We start from the raw sequence: 18,668 nt of genomic DNA on the forward strand, positions 1-18,668 counted from the left end.
ATGGCATTTCTGGTAAATACTGTCCATTTTTCAGCGTTTAAACTGGCTGTAAGTAAGAGCAAACTGCCAAAACCGAGTTTAGAAAAACATCCTCTAACACTGCGTTTAAAGAAACATCCCCAAGCATGCACTTTTATCCTGTGTTTGACAGTCCGTTGAAGCAACCTTTCACGCTTCGTATACCAGGCTTTTGAAGAGGTGACCAATTATTTTAAAATGCAGCCGACAAAACAAAACATACAACTCTCACACTGTTTATCTACACTCTGTACAGAAGTGCATTGATTAACGATTACCGAACACTACCAGAGATGTCACTGTGGACGTTACATTTAAAATGAGGCCGTACACGTTTTGTGGAGCTGTGTTTCTATGCACCCGTCTGATTCATTGAATCCTAGTTGGTTGCGTGTTGACAGGAGAAGACTGTTTTTATAGTCGTCAATCATTTGTCTTCAACATGGTCACTGTGTACATGTGCTAGAAGTAGTGAGTTAACTCAAGGTGCTCCATTCGAAAATGACAAGTTATTTATTACGTGAACTGACAGACATGGTTTTTATGTAGGGCCGCGCGAATCTTAATGGACACCAAGGCGGCACGGCCGTATCAGACGGCGTTTCCAGACCTAAAAGAGTCCAGTCATCCAACCTAAGGTGCTACGTATCGCGCGCAGCCAAGACACGAACCGTAATACTACAGACCCTTCAGTTTCGTTTAAAGAAGAGGCAACGTTTTAAAGAAAGAATAATAAATATCCACAATCAAAACATGGGCCGATTGCAATCCTCATTCTATAGCACAGGCTGAACATCAAAATCAGTTTAATTTGCGCGCTGGATCGCTGGGGACTGTCTGCTAGGGTTACACGTTCTTCCAGATTCTGTCTGCAATGACATTATTTGGAACACATTGTAAGACGTATTAGAAGATGTGCCGCTGTAAATGAGAGGAAACATGTAGGTTATGCATGAATGCGCTCCAGGAAATCCCAGTTTCAGAGCTCGAGGTGCACTGGCTGGTATCTACCACGGCAGATGGGTAGGTAGAGGAGGATCAGTTCCATTGCCTGCAGGTTCCCCCACTCCCGCCTCAATCCTTTGGATAGTTACCTCCGGGGCATCTTATACAGCAGAACACACGAACGCAGAAACTCAACATGTCATGGAAGCCTGCAAAGCACTCTAAACCGTCAGAGTATTTGAAAGGGTGCGATAGTCTATGATACGACGAGGGTTCCAAGCTATAGACCAAAATGTCTCTGGTTCAGAGCTTTGTCAGTCGTAGGATTATGTCTTTTTCTTCACCTCCGGCCATGTTTTACCATGTTTCAGAATCCACGTTCAACAGTACGCCACCCGATAACTGGCTAGTTAAGTCCGTTCAACTGCCGGAGGAGGGCAATAGCACACCACCTTCAACAGGGCCGTACTAATAAAGCGCTGTCGTGTTCAATCCAAACTTCGGGTTAAGGACAGCTTCACCTTGCTTTACTCCACTTAATGGACTTTGCCGTTTCGTTTTGGCTCCTATAACTGCGTGCTACGTTACTTAGGAGATGGGATTTAGATGTTTAACTGGGCTGCAGGTATGTACCTACAAATAAACAGAAAACTTTATGCTACTCCACTGAAAGGCTGTCTAACGGAATGACCTTCTGAACAGTACCATCAGAACTCATTGCTGGAAGCAGGTCATACTAGCAACTGCAAGAGAGTTGCACAGAGCAAATCAGTGTAAAATCATATTCGATAATGTCGACGTTTTAACTATTGGTTGCTATCATTGTCATCCTGCTTGGTGCTGCGCAATACTGCAGATATTTAACGCTTTAGAACGGGGGGGGGGGGGGGAAATACGTACGACGAACAATGGTCTAGTATCCATTCAAATTAGTGATGATAAAATATTTGTGCTCGTTATAAAGCCAACTCCATGTCATATTTCAGAAAATTTTCTACCTAACACATGAAAAATAGACTAATCAATAATATCTGTTTCACTGGTCTTTTTCAAGCTGCGATGACTGTAGTTCTCTCCAGCACTTTTCTGTTTGGCAATATTAATACTCTCCTTTACAGGTACGAAACGAAGTACATTTATTTCAACAACAGATCCCCCATAGTCTTAATATTTCATAGTTTCCTCCTCTCTAGTAAATGGGATGGCATCGCAAAAATCCCGACTGTTAACAGTAGGTATCTGCGCTGGTTTAGTGCTTCAAGGGAAAGGGCCCCCAAGTTTTTTTTTTTTTTTTTTTTTTTTTTTTAAGTCATTTGGCTCAGCGCCCACATGGATTTATGTGCAAGGATGTTACGGGTGTTCATGGTACTCAAGTCTACATTGTGAATAGCTAACACAGAATATAATCACGGCGTATAAGTTTTAGAAGTTTTTTTATACTACGCTCCTTGTAAATTTTTTTTATACTACGCTCCTTGTAAATCCTACCTCCGCTAGCACAAGAAATGTTACAGGGGTATAACAGCGCAGCAAAGAGAAAGTTTCAGTCTCTGCACTAGAAGTGTTACGAAGTGCCGTAACAAGCTGTCATGTCTAGAACTGCCTTTAATAAACAAGGTTGTGTTAGGCAGCTGCCACGGTAAAAGCATATCTAATGTCAAAAGCTTCACTTCTAAACGCGAACCTTGGATTTTATAATTTACTTCCAGCCCCTGTGCATTAAGGGGAGTTGGAACGCCCTATCGCGACAATGTTAAATTCATTAACTTGGCTTTCCTGTATTTCAGGAACCACTGTAGCCATTGACATGAAACTTTTACAGGACATTAAACTATACGTTCCGAGTCTACTGAACTCCAATAATTGCATTTCAGCCACTGCTTTTGGAAATACAACTTTTTTAGTTACATGGTTAAAATTTTGTGTACTTTTTTGTACATTATCCTGCATAATTTTAACTATAGATAACGTTATGCTCTTCTTTTAGTTCAGTAGACTCAGGATATGTATGTTATTACTCCCTGAAAATTCGAATACTCTACTCGAAGAGGTTTCTCAGATTTAGGGAAAAAAATGCAACAGAAAATGTCAATTTTCAGGAGGCTTCTAAAGACTAACTCAATATATGCTTAATATTTTTTATTTTATTTTTAGTCACTTGGAAGCGCCCTGCACCACACTGCGTATCATCCTCTATCTTTTTCCAAGTTTTTTATTCTCATCTTCTTTATGAACTTAGCGGCCAACTGTGCTGCATACTCAGCTTTATCAATGCGAACCTTGTCCATCCGTTCAAGATCTTTGATGCAGTTTGCCCCCAAGATTAATTCCCATATGCTGTAGCACTTACACCCTACCAATGTCGCTATCATTAAAAGCAATAACAGCATCACTGACCCCTCACTTTAGTGTCTTCATTTGAACAAAACATTTTTTGATAAGCGAGCCCATATAAGATTACTGAACGACTCATTGGGATTTTGAGTCTGACCATGCAACCACTTCAGTAATCCAGTACTTGCCAGGCCTCTGTAAATATGTTTAATGTTATCTATGACTGCTGCTGGGATGTTTATGGCTGTATGAACTGAGTATTGGGCATTGCGGTAATTGAACCATGAATCACGTCCAGGAGGGCAAAGGTGGTGTACTGGTTATTCATGAGTTGACAGTTTGTGGAAGAAGGTAGCCATAATGCCTTCATTTTCAACAAATCCTCAGTATTATTTCTAATGGCCATCCCATAAGACTGCTGTAGTTCATTAATGATTTTGTCTGTCAGCGTCTCTCTCAAATTTTGTTTCAACTCCTTCAACCTCGTGCCCATCCTCTTCTGGACATGACCAATCCAAACATGTAATTTAACTTATTTAACTTTTATAACACAGCAATCCACAGCCTTCTATATAAAAAAATACCGGTTTTATTTGATCTTTAAGTAATGCACGTAAAAATTTTGACGTTTTCAACCGATGTAGATTATATTTAAAAAATAAAATACTTCCCATGTGAGTTTACAAATGACTATATACATATAATCATTTTATTCGGAAAATTGTAAATTTTATCATGAGATAAAAATCCGAAAATGTGAATTTTTTTCCTTTCTAACTGCCCTTAAAGCAAACTTGATCTTATGCAACTGGTGTGAAATTTGAATAATGTTACCTTTCAAATGCAGGAACACGCCTACTAACTTTCGTTTATCTCGCACAACCCCTCCTCGGTATCTGGCTTTTTTCCCCGGTCAGTACACTTACCGATTCTTACAAAATCTGGGTGTACACGCGGACAAGAAAAAATCCCGGATTTTTTCCCGATCTCCCGGCTAAAAGCGCACGTTTTCCCCACATGAAAACAAACTTTTCCAAGGAGAAAATACACTTTTTCCATGATAAGCGACAGTGTCCTTTCCCTCAGAGCTGTAAAAATGTCAATCCTTTGAATGGTAAGGGTTTTGTACACCAGTGTAGAACTTCCCGGTACTTTAGAAAAGGAAACTTGGCAAGGAGGGGAAAAAACCAAAGAACATATTTTGGAAAAATCTTTGATGTGCAGCAGCATGTACACTGCAATTTTCATATTACGATACGCTGCATATTTTCGTATTACGAAAGTATAATTCGAATTACACCCAACACAGCACTTTCGTTTGCGAAGCGCTGAAATATGGATTACAACGCGGCTTTGTAAGCCAATCGCAGCTCACGTCATGTGATCTCGCCGGCCTATGACTGCAGATGTTCAGAGCGTAGGTGCGTAGTCAGCCAATAGCAATATCACTTAAATAGCGTAATCACAGAGACAGGAGAAATTAATGGTTTAAATTAATGTACGTAGTGTAGCCACAAGGAAAGCTAAGCTTCCACATATAATAATGGTCTTTAAGATTAATAAGCCACAAGGGAAGATAAGTCTTCATATATGATATTTATCTTTTTAGCGTGTTTTGTACTTTATGATACAGCACACAAATGTGCCACTAAAATGTTTAACAATGACTGTCTGGTCTTCTGAGCTCGAAATTATTCGAAGTGGCTGGTCCGCGAAGTTTTAAGTTTTAATGAGGGTCAAATGCTCCGTGATTTAAGAAATTCCTTGCACACTGTCACACATAACATAATTCATCTTGCGCACAAGTAAATTTCCTTCGAAAATAAAGCTTTTCAAAGAACCATTCGCAGTATTTTCCCGCGACCTCTTAGACATGAGTTTGTTTCAGCCGTTGTCAGAAACAGGTGTTACTGCGTGTGGGCAACTACGACGACGTAGGAAGCCCGCATATTTGTACACACATAGCATTAGGGGATCATACATTACGTTATAAACGAAATAGGGCATCAGAGGAGCAGAGGGATTTCGCAAACCATACTAAAATGCATAATTCAGCTGAAAGGACACATTCATATGTCCATATTCACAATGAAGCAGGCTCCAACCTGATATTAAGATTTTCAGTGCGCTTTTCGGGATGAAAATTTTCTTCGAGTACCATAACTGTATTGTCTCATGTTTGGTTCTGTATTGTGTCATTTTACCATACGTGCCAGAAGATGAAAATGTGCACTTGAAATTCAGCTAAAAGTTGAAATTAGCCAATAGTGTGGAATGAAACACTTTCCCTTCTAAACTGACTGCATCTGCGGAAAAGATTAATAAAAGCCACATTTATTTAGCAAGCCGCCTAACTTCGTTGTTGTGCAAAGCACTGCTTGACAGCCACAAACTTGGAAATTAAATCAGAAAACTAACTAATGACATGTTTTAGCCTTCTGTAATTCTGTTTATTATTTTAATTCACTTGATAGCTCCCGGCCATAGAAATCCGTTTTGTTTTCATTTGCCAAGTGAACTGTAAACGAAGAGGAAACAGCAAAATCGCTAAATGTAAACATGTGTCACTATCCCTATCTCCACTACAGCCCAAACTGCTCTGAGCATGCGCATATCTGACAGCTTTGGCGCACCAGAACAGTTTTTCTGGGAAGCATGTCTGCTTCTTGCTGTTGCTGCAGCCACACTAAGCAGCCAGAAGCGGTAGAAGGTGCTGCTCATACGCAGCTCAAGTGCGCATGCGCAAGAGCGCATTGCCAACTGCTCAAAACGAATTTAATGTAAACAGTTGTGACGTCACGCTCTTCGGAAGCAGTTTGCTGTTATAAAGTATTCCACAGTCGTACTAAAGCCTTTCACACATTTTGCTTTTGTCAGACGCTTGTGTGTGCATTGTGTTTTGTTGTAAATCACGCATTTCCTATGAAACCTAAGTTTTATTTTGGTTTCATTCTCTTGCTTACGTGTTATTGCTGCAGTATTATTCTGCAGTAGCGGATACAGAAAAATTCTTTTTAGACTATCAGTTGTTAGCATTCAGAAACACAAAAATTTAACCCAAGACTAAAACAATGAAACATTCCCGGAATTCTAAAAATCCCGGGTTTTCCCGGTTAAGAAACTCCCGGGTTTTTTTTTTTTTCAAATTTCCCACAGCGCATACACCCTGAAAATCTGGATCATTAACCCACAACAATGACACTCATTTATACTTTAGCCTTGATGATAAAACAGAGTCCTGTCCACTTAACAGCTGTTGAACATTCGTACGTAAAGATGAAGGATGTATGTAACAGACAAATAACGTTCGAGGTATCTGCTTTATCCAGTTGTAAACGCCTATCCCAATTGCACTTTGTATATGTTGGTTTCTCACGGGCAAATCAGTTTGTATCTGATGTTTATGTTATATCTCTGCTCCACTGCTATTTGTCTGATTATCTGTAGTTCATTTTTGTAGTTGTCTTCACTCACTGAACTTTCATTCAATCTGTGCAGCATGTATACGAAACGAGCTTGTTTATGGTCAATTGGATGGTTTGAATTTTTCTGTATGACTGTACTGGTGGTTTCTATGGTTGCAGATAAACCGTGAAAGAAAAGCAATAGTAATGCAAACTATAGAAAACAGCGTGTCGGAACAAGGTGTATATTAAAAAAATGTTTTCTTACCAAATTAGTAAATACGTCTTAAAAACTGAAATGGCTATTTGCACTGATAGTAATGAGCAATTTTCCTGTTATTTAACAGTAAGAAAATTGAACCCCTCTGGCGATACTGAAGTTAGCTAAGTTTGTCCAGGTAAGAAGCGGAAAAATTGTGAAATGAAACGGACACCCTACCTGCTAACAGGCGTTGATGTAATTCATTGGGAAAATGTAGAAATGTATGCCCCGACCGGGACTCGAACCCGGGATCTCCTGCTTACGTAGCAGACGCTCTATCCATCTGAGCCACCGAGGGCACAGAGGATAGTGCCCTTCAGGGACTTATCCCTTGCACGCTCCCCGTGAGACCCACATTCCCAATATGCCCACACCACTACATTCGTAGTGCGCCTAATAGATGTTTGCCCATCATACTCAATACTCGTGGCAGATTAATCTACCAAGTCCCGTACGAGTTCGGGCATAGCGTGTGCGTTCGCACACAAGAAGGTCAATAGCCAGGAAGCCATGTTTTAACTATATATGACGGTAGTAACTGTTCCCGAAAGAACAGTTACCGTTGATGACCATGCAGCTTTGCTAGAAATGAAATAATTAAATGGACACCCTAGCTGCAAACAGGCGTTGATGTACTTTATTCCTAGCAAAGCTGCATGATCATCAACGGTAACTGTTCTTTCGGGAACAGATACTACCGTCATATACAGAAAAATTGTGTTTGTTCAATGAGGAACCTATCCAAAAAAAATTTTGGCAGCAAATATGGACATGAATAAGCTTCAACCTCAATATGAATATTTGAACATTATGCCAGGCATTTCCGAGTACACTCTACAACGAATTCCGAAACACCACAGCAAAACTAGATCAAACTAATTTAAACAAAGTTCAGCAGAATATGACTTCCACATAAAATAGTATTTAAATTTTCACCAAGTCAATATAAATAGTATGTCACCTGTTGCTCAATATGCCAAGTATAAAGCCTAAATTAGCTGGCTGAACCAGGAAATTAGGTACCTATATAAAAACAAGCTACTCAAAATTTATCTGAAACTAAGAAATCACATCAAAATCTTATATGTTTAATCACTTGATAAATACCGTCAATTAAAATGTAGGGACACTAATAAAAATACTGGGGAGAATCAACAAGGACTAAACGCACTTTTGGAACAAAACAGAGCTGCCAAATATAGAAATACAAGGGTGATTCATAAGAAAACTTTTGAAAGTACCATAAAATTTTGAAAAGTTGTGTGATGAAGTTGGTAGGTGGCAGTCAGGTTCACTGAGGTTCAGAAAGTGGCCGACGGGTGACAGGGTTATACCAACGCAAGAAATGGCAGCGGCGTCCACAGCAAGATGACTGTCCTGCTCTCAAGATGCACCGAGATCCAGCAGCGATCCGTGATGCGTTTTTTGTGTAGTGAGGATGTCAAACACCATCTAAATTCATCGAAGAATGACAGCGCAGTACGGTGATTCCTATTTGTCGCTGTAGCACGTGTACAAGTAGTGCAGGAAGTTTAAAAGTGGTGTTAATTCTGCGGAGGATGCCCCAAGACCAGGGCAGGCCCATAGCATAGTAACTGACGAGAACAGTACGTTAGTGCAGCAGCTTGTAAAGGAGAACAGACATGTAACTCTGAATGAAATAGCCACAAGCTTGGAGATTAATACTGGATCAGTGTAGAATATTGTTCACAATATCTGTTCTTTAATAAGGTGTCTGCAAGATGGGTGTCATATCTGTTCTTTAATAAGGTGTCTGCAAGATGGGTGTCGCATCAGTTCACTGAGGAATATAAAGACAGTCACGCCAGTGCCTGTGAAGAACTGTATTATTCCCACATTGTATGTCATGCATTTCAGGGAAAAACTGTTACAGATGATGAGACAGAGTCTGCTATCACAAACCAGAAAGGGGAACGTCACGCAATGAATGCTGTCACAGATCGCCATCAAAACTGAAAAAAAAAAAATCTACACTCAACCGTCTGCTGTTAATGGAGTAGTTATGGAGCATTAAACGGGTAAGGGAGTGACGGTAACCAGTACTACTACTACAGACACACTGAAAAATCAACTCTGTCCTGCAATAAGGTGTGAACATCACTGCTACATTACAACACATGACCCGCATACAGCCCTTAAGTCAGTTGACATTATTCAGGAAAGTAAATCTGTATCTCTGGCTCATCCTCACCCATCAGACCTCGCTTCTAGAGACTTACCTGTTCAACGCACTCAGAGAAGCAATGGGAGGCAGGCATTTCTGAACTGACGAAGAAGTGGAAACTGGTGCACGACTGGCTATACACACCACCAAAATATGTCTTTCATCGTGGTATCTGTGCATTTCCAAAGTAGTGGAATACATGCATTTAATGACTGGGATACAGTATCGAGAAATGACGTGTATTTTTCGTTACAATTTAAAGGTTTCCATTTTCATCACTCTCGTAGAAGGCAAACCAAACATACATTTGAGGAGGAAGGATCAATATGTTCAATAGTCGGTGATGACAGGAACTACCCTTCGAAGCAAGAAAGTCTAGTAAACATGTGCTCTAAAACGGATACCTAAAGAACTCTTAGCTCTTGTTCAGTAGAAGCGATGTGTTACACAGTATCAGAGATGAACAAGTGCTCGTATCTCCTGAGGCATGTATTTTACATCCCCTGAATGACTGTACTGTCATTCTTGGATACTGACCATTCCTCCTGGAATACCCAGTATAAAAGATGTCAATCTTACTAAAACAACTCACAACCTGCTAGAAAAATGACCTATATACAATGGCAACATACACATTACAAGACAGTGGAGAATCTTATCACGCACACTAAATATGTTTTACAACAACAAGAAAGAAAACAGGAACTTAACCATCAACGTACGTCTAGCAATGATCAGTGAAGCAATTAGCTACATAATGAAGGAAAACAAAAGCAATATTGTCAGGAACAGAAAGTGGAGAAAATAGAACATACAAAAAAATTATAAATTTTGAAAGCAGACAAGGGAAACACGTAGTAATAATGAAACACGAAAAATACAAATTAGAACTTTAAAATTTCTAGAAGATAACATAGTAATGTTAGCCAGAGACTGAAGACCATGATACTCTAAGAACGGGTTGGTGTTTCTAGAAACATCTCACATATAATCATAAAACAAAATGAAAAGATAACTACACAGCACCTCCACTAAACAGCCTACAAAAATCCAAAATCAGGATATACCAATACTCCCAGTCCCAAGTTTCAAGACTGCACCTACTCATCACCTAGCCAGAGAAACAAATTGAAACATACACAACATAGCTGATACAACAGATCAAAGACATCAGAACATCACCACCCACATTCATTCAAAATCACATCCCTGTACACCAGTTTCACCACCACACAGAAATCAACATCACTAAACAGCAATTAGAGCAACAGACTAGCTTTCCCAAACCTCCATATAAAAGTAATAAAACACACTTTACAATTAATCACAGAGCAAAACTATTTCTTGTCTGAGAACCAATTCTATCCATACCAAAAGGGGCTTTGCATGGGGTCACCAGTCAACGGACCCTTAGCCAACACGTATATCACTATGAGAACATAATACATGACACCACAAGAAAAAACATATCTAACAGAGAAACTCTCAAATAACAGAAGATGGTATACTGACATCACAAGCCTTCTAGATGTAACACCCACTCTCAACCGACAACTTGCACAATGACAAATAATAGCACAAAGTTATCACACAAAGAGAAAATGAAAATTAAATATCCCTAAACACACAATACACTGACAATAACCAAATTAATTTCCCATATTCAGTAAAATCACCACCAGCAGCACAGCCATACACAAAAACTAACCACCCGATTACATATAACAAAAAGCCCGTTTCCAATACAGGCTGCAAAGACTTAATAACACTCCACTCAATGAAGTCAACTACGAAAATTAAACCTCAAAGAGAAACATTTGACACACACACACACACACACACACACACACACACACACACACACACACACACACACACACACACACACAGAGAGAGAGAGAGAGAGAGAGAGAGAGAGAGAGAGAGAGAGAGAGAGAGAGAGAGAGAGAGAGAGAGAGAGTGGGGGCCAAACCGGGTTATCTGCCACAGATGGCAATTGGTCTACTGATTGTTCATATGATTTTGAAACGCATTGCTGTTGGTTTTTGAAAATTTTAATACATTCAAAGTTGATTTCTGAACGAATCATAAATTGAATTTAGAATGCGAACATGGAGTACGTGCGTCTCTGCCAGGGGAATCCTCGTCGCATCTAGAAATAAAAAAACTTTCCTGCATACAAAAGGCGACGGGATTACACGAGCTGAGCCGAATAAAATGAACAGGTTAATGCCAATAGCTGTTTATGAGGTTGATTGGGTGTGTCAATGATAAGCGTTGTTTATTAGCGAAATCCATGGATTCAGACTACCAAAGAGGAAACAAACGACTTGTAGGAATAATAGGGAAGAAAAATTAGGTATCATCTTCCCGGTGTATCCAAGAAAACGATATTTCGACGGAAAATTTTTGCTAGATGGAGTTCTTATTCTTCCTGTCACAAACAGTCCCACCCATTATTGTTATTTTAAGGGGGGGGGGGGGGTAGGATGTTAAACCGGCCGACTGGGAGCAGGAGAAGCACCACAGGACATTTTTATTTCCACTGTCCTGAATATGTGTTTGATGGCTTTCATTGCAAAATATACGTTTGAATTGAACAGAGTAGCTATACTGAAGCACAGGGTCAACATTACAAACGCTTCCTCCGGCCTAGGCAGATTGAGGAAATCGGTTGATTCTTGGCATTAGGTGTGGCCTCTGGTGGAGATTAGGCTGATTTTAACAGCACGATTACTGAGAAAATCCCGAAAACCATTATTTCTGGGTAGTGACAGTATCAATTATGGGAAAGACCGCTTTTATACTGTACTGATGGTAGATCGTCGAATTTTTTACTGTGTATTCTTAGGACGCCATTCTCGGCGAATAGTTTTCGATATAATTGTCCATTAACGAGATACAGAGGCTGAAAGACTTGTGGACGTAGTATCCAGTCTGCGGTGTAAATATTCTTTGAAATGAGGCACTGAACACACGGCAAGGGTTCTGTGCTTAAGTTATTAGGTCACCAAACTACGTATGTTTTAGTTAGTACTTTTTACACCAATGTATCTCCACGAAGCGATGTATGTGTTTAATGGTCACTTCATGACTGAACATATGCCTAAAGTGGTAATGCAGTGACAAAGAAGGGCTAGAAATGGTCTTTATATCCTTGAAAATAACTTAAAATTACTGATAAAAATTATGCTGAAACCGGAAAGGCTACAAATTCAGTAAAATATGTAACATTTTTACTCTTAAGATAAAAATCCTAATCCAGGGGTTTTTAGATGAATTGCGACAAATGAGCAAAGTATACGGAAAAAAATGTAAAGTAAATGATTTTGTGTTGCTTTATATTATGCGTACTTATTTGTTGTTTGTGTCAGAAGTACGCAAATGTGTAAAAGTAATAAATAAGCTGTCAGGGACTGGCGGAAAAAACGCTCCGTAGGAGCACAGAAAAGGCGAATATGCTCCTCTTTAAAACGGTGACACGAAACTGAGGAACCAACTGTCTGAGTCCTATTTCTCCGAAGAAAACAAAAGTTTGACTGGGAAATACTAAATTCGGCAGAGCTGTCACCGATTTCATTGTATTTTTACCATGGATGTGAATTCAGCAATTTTTCTTCGGTCAAGACTGACCAAACGTGTAAATGGGAACCGAGTTTAATAGTTACTTTATACAAAATAAAAATTGTCTTTAAGCTCCAAAACTACTACCATTCGTCAGTCATCTAAGACAAGTTACACTGACACGCTAATTTTTTTTTAAATGCGGTATTTACTGTTTCTGTAAGCCACTAATCCTTCTGATATGTTTCCAATGGAAATCACAAAACATATGTGCCTCCAATGTAACAATTTACATACAAACCAAATTCCTTAGCTACGACTGAACTAAAACTTTGGACTGCAAATTAACGTCGAATTGAACAAAATAATTTACGAGTGATGTGAAATAGTACAACTTCTCTCTTCCACATACTGCAAGAGATTTTGGACTTATTTGTTAATGAGGTCATGCCGTATATAAAGAGTACTTATACTGAGGCCATGTCATGACAAAGCAGCAGAACATTAACGTAATATCTGATCACAATTATCCAGACACCCCTACGTAAAGTGAAACTGTCAATTAGGTGTCAAGAGACCGATTCGCCAATATGAAAGAAACTGTGCTGTCAGTCGAGAAGCAGTAACAGCAGAATGGGTCGATCAGGAATGGTCCGTAAGTTCGAACATGCACTAGTCACGGAATGGCTCATGAGTAACAAACCCATCAGGGACATTGCTACCCTTCTAAGACTGTCCACGCCGACTGTCGGTGGTGTGACTGAAGTGGAAACACGAAGGACGATCACAACTAAACTTAAATCAAGTGGACGACAAGTACTGACCGGCAGCGACTGTCGAGGTCTGCGGAGGATGGTTATAAAAAAATCTCACGAAACCAGCTCTGAGTTGTGAAGCAGTCCAGCTTGCACAATTACTGGAAGAAGGTAAAAGGAATGGGGTACAATGGTCAAGCAGTTTTCTCATTAGCAACACTTCCCTGTGGCCAACGCGTGGTGTTAAGAGTGACTAATGGACAATGGTTGACTAGAAACGAGTTGGAGTGATGAATCAGGCTACACCCTTCGGCAATCCCACGGAAGGATTTTGGTTTAGCGAACACCTGGAGAACGTTACCTCCCATCACGTGTGGTGCCGACAAAGTAAGAAGGAGGTGGTCAGCAATCAACATCACAACCTTCTCTGGTTTTGGCTCTAATGGAAGAATGGGCTGTCATTCCTCCACAGACATTGAGACAGCTCACCGAAAATGTCACCACAGGAGTTCCAGATGTTACAAGAAGGTTGGGTACACCTCATTAACGGTAGTTACTTTAGATCAGGTAGGAAAATGTGGAAGATTTCTAAATTCAAATAATTTGATGTTTTCATAATGTATCTACTACATGCAAAACCAAAGAACCAAGCCCAGAAATCATACATCGTCTTCAGGTATTTTTCACACACACACACACACACACACACACACACACACACACACACACACACACACACACAGAGAGAGAGAGAGAGAGAGAGAGAGAGAGAGAGAGAGAGAGCACAGTTACGTGCCACATACTGAACAACACAAAATATTCAAACTGCCTTTAATTTACAAAAATATCATGAAGCGAAAGTTAAATGTATATTTATCTTAGTTATCGGATTAACAGCAATGCACTCACAACAAATAATTACGGAAGATAGCAGCGAATTTGTTGGAATGGATGATCACAATGACTTTACTCCATAGTAGGTACAGCAGGATTCCTCAAGTATCTGCAGTTTCTGAATAACGGACGACTTCTTAAGTCGCCGTAGATGTTTTTTTCGAAATATTTTTATACGGCTTGTGACGGAAGTTACATTAACTATAATACACTAAGATTTGTTTGAAAACAAATCAGTGGCCTTACGGGTAATGTTCGTCTCTCAATCCACTTCTGAAATGTTTAAGAGCGATTCTTCGGAATCACATAGTTCGAATGAACCACGAACGTCTGTCACGTTATACAAGCAGCAGCACTACACAAAAAGACAGATTAAAGGGTTTTATGGTCCTGCTGTAGGACCTCTCAGAGTTGACCGTCGCCGTTGGCACAAAAGCTAACCCTCCCTGTGGGTCTCATTATCCTAAGGGAACTGTAGCTTTTCATTTGATCCTACTGAGCTGCAGAGAACTGAATTTTTTTTTTTAAAAAAAGGCGAGCCCTATATAGCAAGACAATAGCGAAACGCTGTTTAACGCTCCCACAGCATCTACTCGCCTACAATAATTAGTCTCCCAAGCTCCACACAAGAAAGTAACCAATTATCGTAAGGCACTGCAGTAGCTGCCCCGAACACACATGGGCGGTTAAGAACAATACCACAGAAAACCCGCTTTGCATCTTAAAGGTCAAGGTTCTATAAACGTGAACTTATGTTAAAATACCAGGCGGTGAGACCCCCCCCCCTCTCTCCCCCCTCCCCCCCCCCCCCCCACCACACACACAAAAGGGTGCGCACTTTCTACACAGAAACTGCTACCCAGAGGACTATTCGAGAAATGTCCTTCTTTAAAACAAATCATGCGCTGCAGAACCATAAAGAACCGCCTGCAAATAACTAGAAACTGGTCCCCAGCGAATACTTGGAAAAGTCAAATTCTATCGAAAGGAATTACACAAGGTGGGGAACCCGGTAATATTTCACTGTCTGCAGCAAGCAACTATACTTCCCGACACTGAATTCATTGAACTGTTGTACCGGAATTGGATATTCGATCATACGTTTCGTGAGTAACGCAGGCTTCCCTGCGAAAGTACGGGGTTGTGGCCAAATGCAAAAAACATAATCAAGGTTCAAGGCACACACATTTTTGAGTCGGATGGGTGTTTGACCCCGGGTGTGTTCACTGACGTTCTTCAAACCTATAAATCGAAGTCGGCGAGGGGCGTATAGCTAATTACACGTTGTCTTACCTAAGTACACAATAACGGTGCGTAAACTGCGTTCTATTTCCATAAACCCACTTATTTTCCTGGATACCGTATGTACTGTTTATACTTACGGAAATATGCTTTCCGTAAATATCTGCTTCCCGTGATTTGTTTTCTGACACCGAAGTAGAGATAGCACTAAGTAAAAAAGTGGCTTCATCCGATCTTCAACCTATTGATTCTACAAACTTTAGTAAGGTACCATTTGACTTCGCTTATTTACACCTGATCTACGAAGCAGCTTACGCTGGCAGTTATTACGCCGAAAGAACTACTTCGGCAACTGCGACTGTACGATTGCTTCTTTTTATCTAGGAAATTTGTTACGATGGCACGAAACTATCCACACAAGCGACAAATATTGTACACTATTTTGAATTTGAATTCTTAAAGTGGTCTCGAAAGTGGAACATTAGTGCAATGTAAAATATTTGTCGCTTATGAGGATAGTTTCGTGCCATGGTAGCTAACAATTACACCTATTAATAATTTGCTTTGTCCCTCTATCTCTTCGCTTCGCGCAACATCGACTGTGACAATTAGAAATCTATGTAAAACGTACGGCGCCTCTTTAGAAATGATCCCGGTATGTGCATGGAGCTGTGAGGGGCACGGCTTTAGGCTAATACAGACTAGTCGGACTGCTATTAAAATGCGCAAGCTATACTGTCATTAAATTTTGCTGTGCAGGTTCCTGAATAACGTAGCTATAGAGGACCAAAGCACCAGTTCAGCATTTGGTCCTCCAATACAGCGAACTCCACAAAATCACAGCATTCTTGGCAAGAGGCCCGTCAGGAGTTACCTAGTTATATGAACCCCGTCAGCCCTACTTTAGCACCACAGCGTGGCACAAATTTCTGTAACTACCATGGCATTGCGCCAATGCGTATCACTAAACCCCGAAAAACTAGGCCGCCATTTTGACAACACGATACTGTTATGTCCATTACACGGTTACTTCCTTGGAACCGACTGAAAGGTACTATACAAACTGATCCGCCTGAACCACCCGATTGGATGATTTTTTTTTAAAAAAACAAATGATTAGTTGCTACGGAACATCTGTCTTCTAGACGTGTACTAAATGTATAGCTTAATCATTTAATGTCTAAATTATCGTCAAGATTGTCCAATTTCAATTTTACTAGCCCATATTACGTACCCTTATGCAGCAAGATAAAATGACCCAAGAGGGAATCCGTGACCAAATATTTTTCTCTCAATTAGACCGCAATCAGATGGCAAATGCTCACACAAAATTTAAGGAACCTTGCTTTCTATGGACTACGAGGATCGTTCAGTAAGTAACGCCCCATATTTTTTTCTCAGAACATGTTTATTGTTAAGATTCAGAATTTGGTGACAATATACATCGACATGTCTTGTCCATATCCTATTTTTCTACGTAGTCTCCATCATGCTCTATGGCCGTAGGCCAACGTAGGCGTAGCCATGTTTTTGCTGCATGCTGGTGCAGGCATTGGTGCTCAATAGTGCCGTTACTAGCGTCCATATGACAGAATTTTCATATTATTACTATTATTTTATTATTTTAGTCGGAAGTGTGGTTTCACCCATCTCTCCACACTAGTCTATCCCACGCAAGCTTCTTCGTCGCTTTATAAAACATCGATTCACTAATGCCTCAGGATATGTCCTATCAAACTACCCCTCTTTAGTGGTTGCAATACCTGAGTACAAACCACTTTGGATATGGAGTACTATTTAAGCTACATTCGCTTTCTCAAAATCTGATTCACCAACAACCACGTGCATTAATATATAGAGAAACTGAGGGACGATAGCTCTCACAAAAAGGATCGTTTTATGTTAATGGAAATTACAAACCTACAGAGCATGAGAGCTTTAGGATCACGTCTTAATGACTTGTGACGACATCGCTGATACTTTTTTTATGTGGTTGGATGAACAAGGAAAGGAAAATAAATCGGCTGGGTCTTTTTCAGAAGAAGTTTTGCAGCACTCGCCTTCAACGATTTAGAGAAACTACGGAAAAGTTACGTTGAGGGAAAAATTCCCAACCCCAAGGAGGAGTTGTGGGAGATAAACCGAAGTAGGGAAGTCTACTTCTACATCTGAGATGTGACATCATTCAAATTTCGCGCCAGTCATGTGTAAGAGGCGCTGGTCGTGCAACTATAAGAATGCATATTAGGTTTTGCCATTGTTGACAGCTTAATGAGTCTGAACGAGTCATGTGATACGGTTACGAGGACGGGAGTCCTTCCGCGATATTACAGGAAGACTTCGCAGGAATGCAGCCTCTTGACTGCTGACAGCGGTTGTCACTGGAAGGTACAGTTGCAATACGGCCGGGATCCAGACGGCCACATAGCACTGCCGAGAGTAAAGACCGTCGTGTTCGGCCTATGGCTGTGGGGTATCGTACTGAGTCTGCAGCGGCAATTCGAGCAGCAGTTGGGTCCACAGTGGCACAACGAACTGTTTCAAATTGATTACTTCAAGGACAGCTCCGAGCAGATGCCCTTTAACGTGCATTCCATTAACCCCAATCCACAGCCATTCGGGACTTCAGTGGTATCATCGATAGCTCACTGGAGGGCGGCGTGCAGGTATGTTGGGTTTTCTGACGAAAGCCGGTACTTCCTCAGTGCCAGTGTTGGCCACGTGTTCGTTAAAAGGAGACTAGGTAAGCGTCTGCAATGCACCTTTCTACAGCCTAGACACACTGGAACTACACCTGGAATTGCGGTCTGGCGGTGCGATTTTTATGACAGTAGGAACACTCTCGTGGATATCCAACGTACCTTGACTGGGAATTTGTACTTCAGTCTGATGATTCGATCTGTTATGCTGCCATCCATGATGATCATCCAAGGGAGTGTTTTCCAAGAGGACTGCTCTCGCCCACACACTCTTTTAACCCAACGTGCTCTACAGAGTGTCGACATTTTGCCTTGGCCTGTTAGATCACCAGATCTATGCCCAATCGGGCACATGTGGGACATCAT

At 40.6% G+C, this 18,668-nt stretch overlaps 1 protein-coding gene and 1 non-coding gene across 2 annotated transcripts in view; both read right to left on the reverse strand.

Moving 5' to 3' along the window:
• LOC126266688 (M-phase inducer phosphatase-like) overlaps positions 1 to 18,668 on the reverse strand; it is a 362,129-nt gene that overhangs the window by 303,704 nt on the left and 39,757 nt on the right. The gene's annotated exons all lie outside the window — the stretch shown is intronic.
• Positions 7,188 to 7,262, reverse strand: Trnat-cgu (transfer RNA threonine (anticodon CGU)). The gene has a single exon. It is a non-coding gene; the product is annotated as a tRNA-Thr (tRNA).

The sequence above is a fragment of the Schistocerca gregaria genome, chromosome 4 (assembly GCF_023897955.1).
Source record: "Schistocerca gregaria isolate iqSchGreg1 chromosome 4, iqSchGreg1.2, whole genome shotgun sequence".
In the NCBI taxonomy this organism is placed as follows: Eukaryota; Metazoa; Arthropoda; class Insecta; order Orthoptera; family Acrididae; genus Schistocerca; species Schistocerca gregaria.